The sequence below is a fragment of the Sarcophilus harrisii genome, chromosome 1 (genome assembly GCF_902635505.1).
Source record: "Sarcophilus harrisii chromosome 1, mSarHar1.11, whole genome shotgun sequence".
In the NCBI taxonomy this organism is placed as follows: Eukaryota; Metazoa; Chordata; class Mammalia; order Dasyuromorphia; family Dasyuridae; genus Sarcophilus; species Sarcophilus harrisii.
This window is the reverse complement of record NC_045426.1, coordinates 230,312,722-230,324,618: the sequence shown is the minus strand read 5'-3', so window position 1 is coordinate 230,324,618 and position 11,897 is coordinate 230,312,722. Positions and strand designations below refer to the sequence as shown.

Genomic DNA, 11,897 nt, shown 5'->3' with positions numbered 1-11,897 from the left:
GTACAGAAGTGAACTGGTTCATCTCGGGGTCAATATGGGGAAGGGAAGAGAGGGTAGCTAGTGCAAATATTCTGGTTTGGGAAAGAACTGAGGGGTAGAGGAATTAGAGATCATGGTGAGGGTGAAAAGCAGGATTAGGGGTTGGAAGGCAAAGGGAAAGGTGGAATAACAATAGACTATGATCAGACAGGGAGTTTTATAGTTCATGAACATGGAAGTGGAAAAACTGTGGGCAATGGCAAGGTCACTCTTTGTAAAGATGAGATGGAGGGGAAGAGTAGGTAATGGAGGATGAGTAAATCAGGAAGCAAATCACCAGAATTGGGTGGTAGTCATCCATTTTTGACAAGTCTTGGGATGTTTTCAGTTACTTCTTGGAACTGTGCCCCAGGAAGATAAGATACATCTCTATTGTTGTTATCAGGTCAACAAACAGCTGCCTCCATTCCCCCCACGTGCGGAGAGGCCAACCGCCAAAAGCCTTCTGACCTTTACTGAATAATCTCTCACCTGGTAGCTTCTGTGGCTCTTCTTCATCAATCCCTGGAGGTCAAGCAATTGCTTCCTCCTTAGGGCACTCAGCTCCTTCCTCTTCAAGAAGTCTCTTTCTCTCTCTTAAGCTCCAAGGTATAGTTGTCCTTTTCTTTTTTCTCCTGACACCATAGGATTGTATCCTTTGACTCTCCATCCTCCTGACAAAGGTCAAGTTTCCCCTTTGTTATTTCAGGTTCTTTTCCCCTGATTGAAGCCTGCTTCTGTGTGTGTGTGTGTGTTTGTGTGTGTGAGTGTGTGTTTTTTGTTAAGAACATTTCATGGTTCCTGATAATCTGGAGGGTAAAGAGGTGTTCCTCGGGGCTCTTCACTTTTTCTTCTAGGAGGGAAACCAGCCTATGCTTGGAACAGAGTGTCAGAAGCCTCAGGTCTCTTGTTTTTGACTTTGACACTCTCCAGTTAAGTCTCATCGGCCTCAGTTTTCTCCTCTTATATGAGGGCAATAATGTTTTCAGTGATACCATAAAGAGTCCTTTGAAATCCTTAGCATAGATAGTATCCCCTTGGGTGCAGAGCCCTGCACTAGGAACCCTGGAGAGGATAAAAAATAAATATAAATCTATGGTCCTTATCTTTATGAAGTTTACAATTCAGTTCAATTTGACTTTGTAAATTAGTATAACCAGCAGAAAAAAATTGTGATTTACTAAGTTTCTATCATTAGAAACTATCTATCATTAGAAGTATTCAAGCAAAGGCTGGATGACCACTGTTTCATTTGTTCATCCATCCATCCATCCATCCATCCATTCAACATTCAACTGAGTACCTGCTATATTTGAGTCTTTATTCTAGATGCTAGTGGGGTATTGAGGATCCCTTCCCTCAAGGTGCTTATAATCTATCAGAGAGGAATAAGATATATTCAGAAATAAATAGAACACAGTACTTGGGGTGGCTATTGTATAGAACAAAGGACTGTGGAAATCTTGAAGAGGGAGAAATCACTTATGATCTGAGGGATGACAGCATTTGCCTGCTCTAAGCAAGATCTAAAAATAGTATACTTTGGTCTAAGTAACTGTCCACTGGAGGTGTTGAGCTACCATTGGAGAACATGCAAATTAACACTGCCAAGTCATATTCCATTAAAAACCATCTGTGCCTTTAAAAAAAAAAGAGCTTAAAAACTGTTCCCGATTGCTTTTCTTTCCCTCTTCTTAGTTGCCTATAAAGCAGCTGCCTTTAGTCCCAGTTCTATATACTTGTCTTTCGAGGACAAAGTCCCCAATAGCCTGATGTGCTGGAAACAGCACTGCCTGTGTAGTTGGAAGACTTGACTGTAAATCTCTCTGAAACCTCATCCTGAATTATCTCAGACAATCATTTAACCTCTTGAGAATGGTTTCCTTGTTTGTTAAATGAGGTTGGAGTAAATGAGATCAGATTGTATGTCTTAAATTCTCAGTCTTGTACAGATACCCATGAAAGACTTCATGGTAGAAGTGACATTGTAATTGGCACTTGTATACTCAATAGATGGAGATGTGAGCTCATGGGAAGAAAAGCCACTTTAACTAGAGGTAAATTAATGCACCAGGAAAGCATGGGCAGTGTTGTTGGAACAATGATTTTGATTCCCTTATTTATCTAGGGGAAGGATTAGGAATAAGAGGGAACATACCATTCACTTTACTCAAAATGACTACTCCCCCATAGAGGCTTTCCATAAAAGAAATGGCTGAACATCTAATAATTGTATTTGCAACTAACAAGACCTGTTACTTTTGTTAAAAAAGCAGCTATGTGTGCGACAGAGATCTGGGCCTAGAGTCAAGAAAATCTGAGTTCAACTCTAGCCATAGACATTAGTTATGTGACTCTAGGTATGTGAGTTTACCTCAATTGTAAAATGAGGATAACAATATCTACACTTCACAGGGTTGTGAGGATCAAAAATAATATTTGCTACACAGCAGATGCTTAATGTTTGTTTGTTCCCTTCCCCCTGGAGTCTTCTTCATGCAAAACATCATGAGTTCTTTGAATAGAACCTCAAATGGCATCTTAAGGCATCATCTTTTTTTGATTGCCTTTCTCTACATACTTTCTAGCTTGTCAATGTTCTTCCTGAAATGTTGACCCTAAGCATGTACACAAATTCCAGATAGGATCTGATCAGGGCAGAGTAGAACAGAACTATCACTTTGTCAGTTGTATTTAATGCAGCTGAAGATTAATATTAGCTTTCCTCCACCTGCTGCTGTTATACAATGGATTCATTGTGCTTGTATCTTATCAAGACAGCAGGATCTTTTTCAGAAAGCCTAGCTAGATACATCTTTCTCATTTTGTACTTATAAAGACAATTCAACATTTATCCCTATTGGAATTCAGATGATTAGATTTGGTTCAGTGTTTGAGCATGTCTAGATCTTTTTGGATCCCCTGTTAACTGGTGTATTTTCTAGCTTTCCATCCGTTTCACATCACCAGCAAATCTAATGTCGTCTATATTTATTTCCAAGCTATTGACAAAAATGTCAAATATAAAAGGGAAGTACAAATTCTTGGGAATACTTCACTGAAGACCACCTTCTAAGTTGACCTTAAATTCTAAATGACTAATTTTTAGAGTTCAGTCATTCAACCTATCTCAAGCCCAACTAATTGTAGTCACCTATCCCATATTTTCCATTTTGTCCACAGTATATAGTATAAAATAATTTTGTCAAATGGTTTGCAGATAAATTATATTTATAGCTTTCCCTTTATCAAACATAGCCCTGTTAAAAAATGAAATGAAATGAATCTTGTATGATTTATTCTTGAAGACTTACAAGCTTTCTGATTATTACTCCTTTTTCTAGATATTATCCCTTAAAAAGAATTGGTAGAATCTTGCCACATGTAAAACTACAGATGTGTAGGCTACAATTCATAGACTCTCTTCCCTTAAACCTTGTCCTGTGAAACCCCAAAAAGATAAAAAAGGATAAAACCCCCCAAAAAGGATTAAAAAAAAACAAAAGGATAAAAAAAACCTAAACAAACAAACAAACAAAAAAACCCAAACCATAAAACCTGGGATCATTTTCCCTTTCTCCAATGCTATAGTACCTCTTCTATTTCCATCATCTTTCAAAGATCAATGACTAGATTTCACTGTCCTAGGATACAATTCATCTGGGCCTGATAAGAGAGAACAGTTTAGAGTGTGGAGGGGGGTACAATATTTATTTCATTATGCTAGGTAATCTCCTTAAAAAGGTAGGAAAACTTTCTTTGAAACTTGGGACTATGAGACTTAAGGCTCAAGCCTTAATATAGTTTTCTGGTTTCCTGGAGAATAGAAGTATGAGCATTTCTCGATCTTAATGGAATACCCACTGCTGTACTAGTCAACACACCTTTCTGGCCAAGTGTTGCAACCATGGCAAATATGGATGCAGAGGGGACCTGTGTCCACCTGAATCAATGTTATTTCCATACTGAATCTCCATTTTATGAAGTAAACTTCTATAAACTATTGTAGGATCAATGAGTATTTGGTGGTGTTCCAAACCCAAGCCTGAATATCAGCCTGGCCCGATATTACTCCAATGGGTTAAAAATTTAAGGATGTTGACTCAGTGAAGATACTACAAGGGATTTTTTCCCCTAATAGTCCTAACTCCTCCCCCCCCCCAAAAAAAAACCCCTAGAATACCTGCATAAGGAAACGAAGGGAAACTGACTTTGTGCATTAACTTGACATTAATATGAATGTACTTGTGAATTTTTAGGAGTATATCTTAAAATCTCAGGGGAAATTTATAGATGTAGTAATAGCACAAATGAAATGAATGATACTGATCAGGGCAAGGACTAATGGCATATGGGAAGTATAGTCTCCAAAAGGAGGTCTTTATAAAAAAAAAAATTGTTTTACATTAACAAAATTTTTCTGCTATCCTTCCTCCTTTTCCTTTCCCAAGAATTATCCTATGTAATAAAGAATATTTTAGGAGAAAAAAAAGAAAAATTAGCAAAACAGAAAAAGATTGAAAATATTTGCATATCCAACACCTGCAGGTATCCCAACTTTGTAAAAGGTAGAGTAGGAGTGACTTGTCATGTCTCTTCTTTGGATCAATGCTGGTTCTTGCTTTGCAATTTTGCTACAGTAAGATTAAGGAAATTATTTTTTTTTCTCTTTTTAAAGATCACCAACATTTTCCTTAGCATCTTTTACAGTCATTCTGTATGACAAAAAATTTTCAAAGACAAAAAGTGATCAGCAAAACTAATTGAAATGATGGCCTTAAAATATGTGCAATGCAACACATTAATGTACCCTATACTCTCTGCAAATGGGTGGGATAGGATTGTGGTCTCATATCCTCTCTTAGGGATGCTTGTTTTTTTGTAATTTTGCAATATTCACTTTTAAATATTTTGTGGTCTTTCTATTTACACAGCTCCCTTCTGCCTCTGCATTACAACAATGGGAATGGGAAGATACCCATTGTTGTGTCAGTCAATACTGCTCAGAAAAGTGTGTTGACTGATACAGCAAGGGGTATCTTCACATTTCCATTGTTGTACTTATTGTGTGTACTGTTTTCTTGGCAGTGCTTGCTGAATTCATGCTGCATCAATTTATTTAACTCTTTCCATGCTTTTCTGTACTCATCTTCATAATTTTTTACGTTATATTCTATTATATTCATATACCAAAATTTAAAACATTTCCTAACTAACTGGCATCTACTTTGTTTACAATTTTTTATCACAAAAATGTGGTTATAAATATTTTGGTGTACATGGGGTCTATCAATGACCATGTTGGGGTATGAGTTATGAATATTTTTTGTCACTTAATTTGAATAATTCCAAATTATTTTCCAAAATGGTTGGAGTGATTCATGGCTCCACTAATAATGCATCCATGTGCCTACCTTCCCACAATGCTTCCATCATTGACTATTCTCATCTTTTACCATCTTTGCCAATTTGTAATGTATGAAGTAAAACCTCAGGTTCAAATCAGAAATCTTGCTGGGAATTGTGCAGAATTACATTGTCATCAAGGGTATGAAAAGAGGCTAGGAGTGAAAGTGAGGATAACTGGGAGAGACTTGGTCGTCTTCAAAAAACTCAGTCTTAACTTGTTACTATCTTAGAGGGGGACTTTTCTGGACAAAGGAATTGCAGGATGGGTGGGATTTCACCACCAAAAGATTTGAAAGATTGCAGAAGTATAAGCAATTTAATGAGTTATTGGAACAGTAATTGACGATTGATAGAATGAGTTAGGGCCAAGGTAGAGCTCCTCTACCCATTGAATTACATCAGCTTAGGGAGGGGTCTTTCTTAATTAAGATTTACTTTGCAAAACCAGGTGAATCAATTAGAGGTCCCAGACAAAACCTATCATTTATCCCTTTTTTTAGTGGCTAATATTGTGAGTTATACATACCCTGCCCCATAAAGAAGAATCCCCTTTGTAATCAGTTCCCCGACAAGAGCCAGCAAGGGTTGAAAATTATTAAGAGAGACATTCTGCTATTTATCAGGAACAAATGGACCTCATCTTCTGGGCAGAGCCCCATTTGAATGCTGTGTTAGTGGTTATCCTATGATACATCACTGTAGAGGGCCGACCTGGGCAGACACCCAACAAGTGAGATTTGAGCGAGACACTAAGTCCCAGTATCTATCTGGGGAAATAGGGCTGTCCACACAAGCTTATTCCAAAAGTGGAGGGTGATATGTCTGTCCTCCCTACTAAGCAGCTTTGGATATACCCCTTGGAACATATGATGGCTGCTTGCAAGTCTATGGGAGCACTAGTAAAACTATATCAGGATATCTGGGACTAGGGGAATAAAAGCCCTTCTGATCCACCCAAGCTTAGATAGGTATCTTTGCTGAGCTGGAGTTGTGTAGTAAGGCTACAGCTGCTTCACAGTGGTGTATAATCCAGATGGGTGCATGTGGGGGAAAAAACATAATGAGTACTTTTCAGTTATTTGTGAGATGAGGATACTCACAGTTACTGTGAGTTGGGTCAAATGTGAATCCTTTGAGTTTCTGGAAATTGTCATCTAGGTAACCTCAAACAATATCAAGTCTTGGGATAGGGGATGGAAGATATTTTCTCCTTAATGATTGAGATAAACAAAACAAACATGGAGCATTTTGCTACACCAAATCCCCTTATACTGTCCCAAATTTACAAATAATATTTGTAAAAAACACTTGGGATAGTGCCTGACATACTGTAGGCACTTAAATGCTTATTCCCTTCCCAGTGTGGTCAGTACAGAAGGTTGGTGACAGAGGCTCCCAGTGAATAAGAGAATTGAATAAAGTTGCTGTGCCTAACACTGTGGCTAATCCTAACCCCAACAACGTAGTAGAGCAGATGACCCAGTTCTCAGAAGCGTAGTATGAAGTTATTATTGTTTTCATACCTTTTTTTCCTCTTCCTGTGACTGACACTGGTTAGGGACTGTTTACTTTTTTCCTGGAAGGAGTCTCCTTGCTGTCCTTCCCCTGAAAGAGAACCTACTTCCCTAGGACAGCAGTGTGAATTATGTGGAACAACATGAAAAAGGGAGAGATGCATAAGGCTGAAAAGGCTGGCTGAGGCCAAGGAGGGCTTTAAAAGCAAGAAGAGTTTATTATATTTGATCCTAGGGGCAATAGGGAGCCATGGTAGTTTAATGAGTGAGGCAATGATATGACTGGAACAAAACTTTAGGAAAATTACTTCTGTAGCTATGTGAAGGATACACTGGAGTGCAAGATAGATGTAAGGCAATGTGACCAAATGAGGAGATTATTGCAATAAATCCACATGAGAAGGGATGAGAACCTGAACAAAAGTGGTGGTTCTTTGATTAATGGGAGCAAACAGAAGTGAGAGATATTAGAGAGGTAAAATTGACAAGATTCATGATTCCAAAAAAAAAAAAAAAGAAGTTATTGCAACTTTAGCTAATATAAGGAGATCCATATCCAGACCAACATATCCCTGGTCAGAGAGGTTCAGCTTTGAACACCATATTACAGAAAGGATACACGGGGGGGGGGGGGGGGGGGGGGGGAAGAGGATAACAGGCTTCAAAATGAATTCCTATGAGAATTAGTTGAAGGAATTGGCAATTTTTGGCTGTAGAAAACTCGGGAGAATCTTATACCTGTTTCTCTCTCAAAGGATAGCAAAGACATCTTATAGACTGTTCTCAGTCCTTAGTGAGCCTTCTTCAAGTCTGTGATGTTGGTTACCCTTCCACTCCTGCATTCTTTTCTCTAGGTTTGGTATGCAGGTTCCTTCTTCTTGGTTCAGGCATGTGGAATAGTGTAAGCGAATGTGAAGGCAGGAAATTTCAAACTGTGTTTCAGGGACAGTGTGTACACTAAATTAGTTTGGCTGGAACAGTGTTCCTGGGAGGAATGAGTAACAGTAACCAAGTAGTGACAGAAACCTTTAAGAAAAGGTGACCATTTCATCCCAGATTTCAAAGTATTGAAGGAAGGAAACACAGGTCATATCCAGGCATGTATGTTATGAGTTCTAAGAAATATCAAATAGTTCCAAGAACTATAAGCACAATCCTAAGACAGCCTAAAAGGGATGGGAGATCATAAAGAACAAAATTCTGACAATATGATCACTAATGATCCAGATGAAAAAGAAAAGGGAGTTAATAGGGTGGATTCTAAAAGGTAAAATCCTAAAAGGCATTTACTATTAGAGGTGATTGGATCAGTCAGTATATAAGAAAGGTAACAGGAATCATAGAGAGTCAACATAATTTCACTGAGACTGAAAACTCTTAAACACTTCATTTTTTTGTTTGCTTGCTTGCATTGTTTTATTTTTACCCTTTTTATCTGATTCGTCTTGTGCAGCATGATAATTGTGTAAATATATATAGAAGAATTGCACATGTTAACCTATATTGGATAACATGCTGTCTAGGGGAGGGGACGAGTAGAAAGGAGATAGAAAAGATTTGGAACACAAGGTTTTGTAAGGATAAATATTGAAAACTATGTATATATTTTGAAAAAGATTTAAAAAAACAGAGGATGGAGTAAAGATGGCTAGTAGAAGACAGATTTTTGTCTGGCTCTTCCTGGTTTCCTGTAGAATTAATACCAGATCAAGCCTCTGACCGGATTTTGGAAGGACAAAACCCACAAATATTTGAAGTGTAACAAATATCCAGCAGAAGATATTTTGGAAGAATTTCAGGAAATTGAGCAGGGGGGATGCAGCCCTGTGCAGGTGCAGCGCAGGAGTAGAGAGGCCTCCATATGCCCAGGAAAATATAGTGGGAGGCTCTTATTCAAAATACAGCAGCATTGAGTATTCTGTTCTGATTCAGAAGCCAGTGGATCAGTAGACAAGCTGTGAGACCTCCAACATAACTACAGAAGGCAAATAATGAGCCCCTGAACCCCAGCATATGTGAGATGTGGCCATGCTTAAGCAGCATGAGAAGGAAGCCAGAAGCACTGGTACCAGGGCAGTGTGAAGCCACTGTCCCCTGTACAGGAAGGTTGGGCCAATCTCCCCTTTTCCCTAAGAGAAGACCTCAACCTTTAAAAATAAGCAAAAAAATCAAAGAGTTCTGACCATAGATGGCTGTTATGGAGACAGAGAAGAATAGACCTCAAACCCTGAGGACACTAAAGGCAAAATGTCTCCAGATGAAGCCCCAAAGAGTGATGTGAGCTGCTCTCCAACTCAAAAGACTCTCTTAGAAGAATTCAAAAAGGATCTTAAAAGAGAGAAGAAAAATGAGGAAACAAGAGCTTTGGAAAAGGAAAAAAAAATTGTCTGAAGAAAGTCACTCCTTAAAAAACAGATTTGACGAAATGAAAAAAAAAAAAACTAAATAATAGAACTGGTGATCTGGAAAGAAAATCCAATGAATAAAACAATTCATTTAAAAGTTCAATTGGTAAAATGCAAAAGAAGGTTAAAAAAGTTAACTGATAAAAACAATTCACTAAAATTTAAAATTCAATAAATGGAAGTGAATGGCTCAACGAGACATTGAAAATCAGGCAAACAAAAAAAAAAAAGATAGAAGAAAATGTAAAATACCTCATAGATTCAAAACAGATATGAGAACTGAATATTGAAGATTGTGCCACAAAAAAATTAGGATACAGATAATTTAGCATTTACAGCCATAAGATAGGAGATGAGTTTTGAATCAAACAAGAGAGAGACAATTTCAAAGGATAACATAGATAATTGATTTTATGAATTGAAAAATTGTTTACATAAACAAAAGAACACATCTAGGATGAGAACAGAAGCAATCAGTTGGGGAAAATTTTTTGCATCAAACATTTCTAACAAGGATTTGATATCCAAAAAATAGACAATGCTCAGAAATATATGATCAAAAGTCATTTCTTAAGTGGTCAAAAGGTATGAAGAAATAGTTCTAAAAAGAATACTCTAGATTACTAATAATAAGAGAAATGCACATGAAAACCACCTAAAAGTTTTATTTCAATCAGATAGATTGACAAAGAGAACAAAAGATGAGTAAATGGAAATTTAGAAACTGGAAAGACTAACAAGGGATAATGAAAAATGACTCTGGCATCTTGAAGCAACTTTCTCCTCTCTTGAACTCAAGGCATTTGAGAATGGCATCAAAGAATAAAGACAAAAGCCTCTAATGGAGGGGATACTTTAACTAATGAATACTTTGAGTAGTACACAGATGTAGGAAAGAGATTCAGATAGAAGTAGCAAAAGAAAACTATACCACACAAGGGACTAAAGTTAATCTACCTCTAGAGTTTAGTGCTCCTTTGGCACCTCAGCAACCTTGCCTCACTCAATTTTCTCTTATCTTTCCACTTCTTTGACTGCATAATCAAGGAAGTAGTATTTTTAAGTGCTTCAGGAAGATGATGACAGTGTCCACTATCTCTAGTAGCAAATAAGACAAGGATGGACGAGATATGGCTTTTTAAATGAAGGAGCAAACTGATAGATGTGAGATGAAATATGCTTGTCATTTTCTTGAACTATGCCATGACGTTAAGCCTATCATGAAAATACTCATTGATATTGAACAGCTGCTTGTAGCACATGTGGGAAGTTGTACCCTCCCTAGGGATTAGTGGGCTCCCCATATGGCTATCCTTAATAGCTTTCACCTGACTCAACCACCTGCTACATTAGAAATAGATTTTGTTGCCAATATTACATTCCAGAATTGCCAAGTCCTTGATATATATCAGGGAGGAATCTGTCCCTTGATCAACAAATTGTGTTGAACTTATATTTTACAACTCTGCAATATATTGCAGATTATTAGATTACAGTATATTAGGAAAAAAATATGTAATAAATAGTTGCCTACGCCCACTTTCCACTGACAGCCAGGTTAACAATATGCTTCAGTTGCTTATAATTATTTTAATCACATTTCTTCTTCTACATCCTCTTTTTAAGCTTCTGAAGTTTCATAGATCCAAAGCTTCTCACCATTCCATTTGCCATGTTATCAGATCCTTGGGGCCAAAAGGGACTCAGACTTTTTTTTTCCAGTTGGCAAGTAAAATCTCTGTAGGACCCATGTGACAGACAGGTCAGTCTATTTCACTGTCACTTCCTGTACAACAAAATATTTAAGGCACTACTAGAAGAGAAATAAGAACAAAGAAGATATTCATTGTTTGAGTAATCACTAAGCAAACTGTAGAACATATGTTACAGTTCTGTAAGGAATACCAAGCATGCTGAATACAGAGAAGCATAGAAAGATTTACATGAAACTAATTCACAGTGAATTGAGCAGGATCAGGAAAATTACACATGTTAATACAATGACTACAACCATGGAAATAAAGAGAAAGATTGATGATTTGATTGCTGCCACACAGCAATCAAAACCAAATGTTTCAGAATTATAAAAAACAGGCTTTGCCTTAGAAACGGATAGGAGAAGTTCCCTTCTCATTCTGCAGAGGTTGAGGGTCCATGGGTATGGAACATAGCATATAAGATCAAATTTTTCCAAGGTGATATGTTTTGAATTTTTTTTTCTTCATCCTTTTTTCTTTTAAAAAATATTCTTTGCGAAGCGGCTAGATGACATAGTGGATAGAGTGCCAGCCCTGAAGACAGTTCAAATCTAGTCTCAGATACTTCATATTTTGTACCTGTGTGACCCTGGGAAAGTCACTAACCTCAGTTGTCTTAGCAAAAAAACAAAAACAAAAACACGTTCTTTGCTACTGAGAGTGGGAAGGGAAAGAATATTATAAGATGGAAAAATCCAGGTGATATAAAAAAATACATGAATAAAATATATTTTAAAAAGACATCTACTCTGGGTTCTGAATTTTGTGTTTTAATTCCATTCTTAATGTTTAAG

The 11,897-nt window shown here is 37.3% G+C and overlaps 1 protein-coding gene across 1 annotated transcript in view; it reads right to left on the bottom strand.

The window, feature by feature from the left end:
• Positions 1–620: 620 nt before the first annotated feature.
• DCAF12 (DDB1 and CUL4 associated factor 12) overlaps positions 621–11,897 on the bottom strand; it is a 120,434-nt gene continuing 109,157 nt past the window's right edge. Inside the window, exon 10 of the transcript XR_004229455.1 lies at positions 621–1,083. The gene's annotated coding sequence lies outside the window, so the exon portion shown is untranslated. The remainder of the gene's footprint in view (positions 1,084–11,897) is intronic.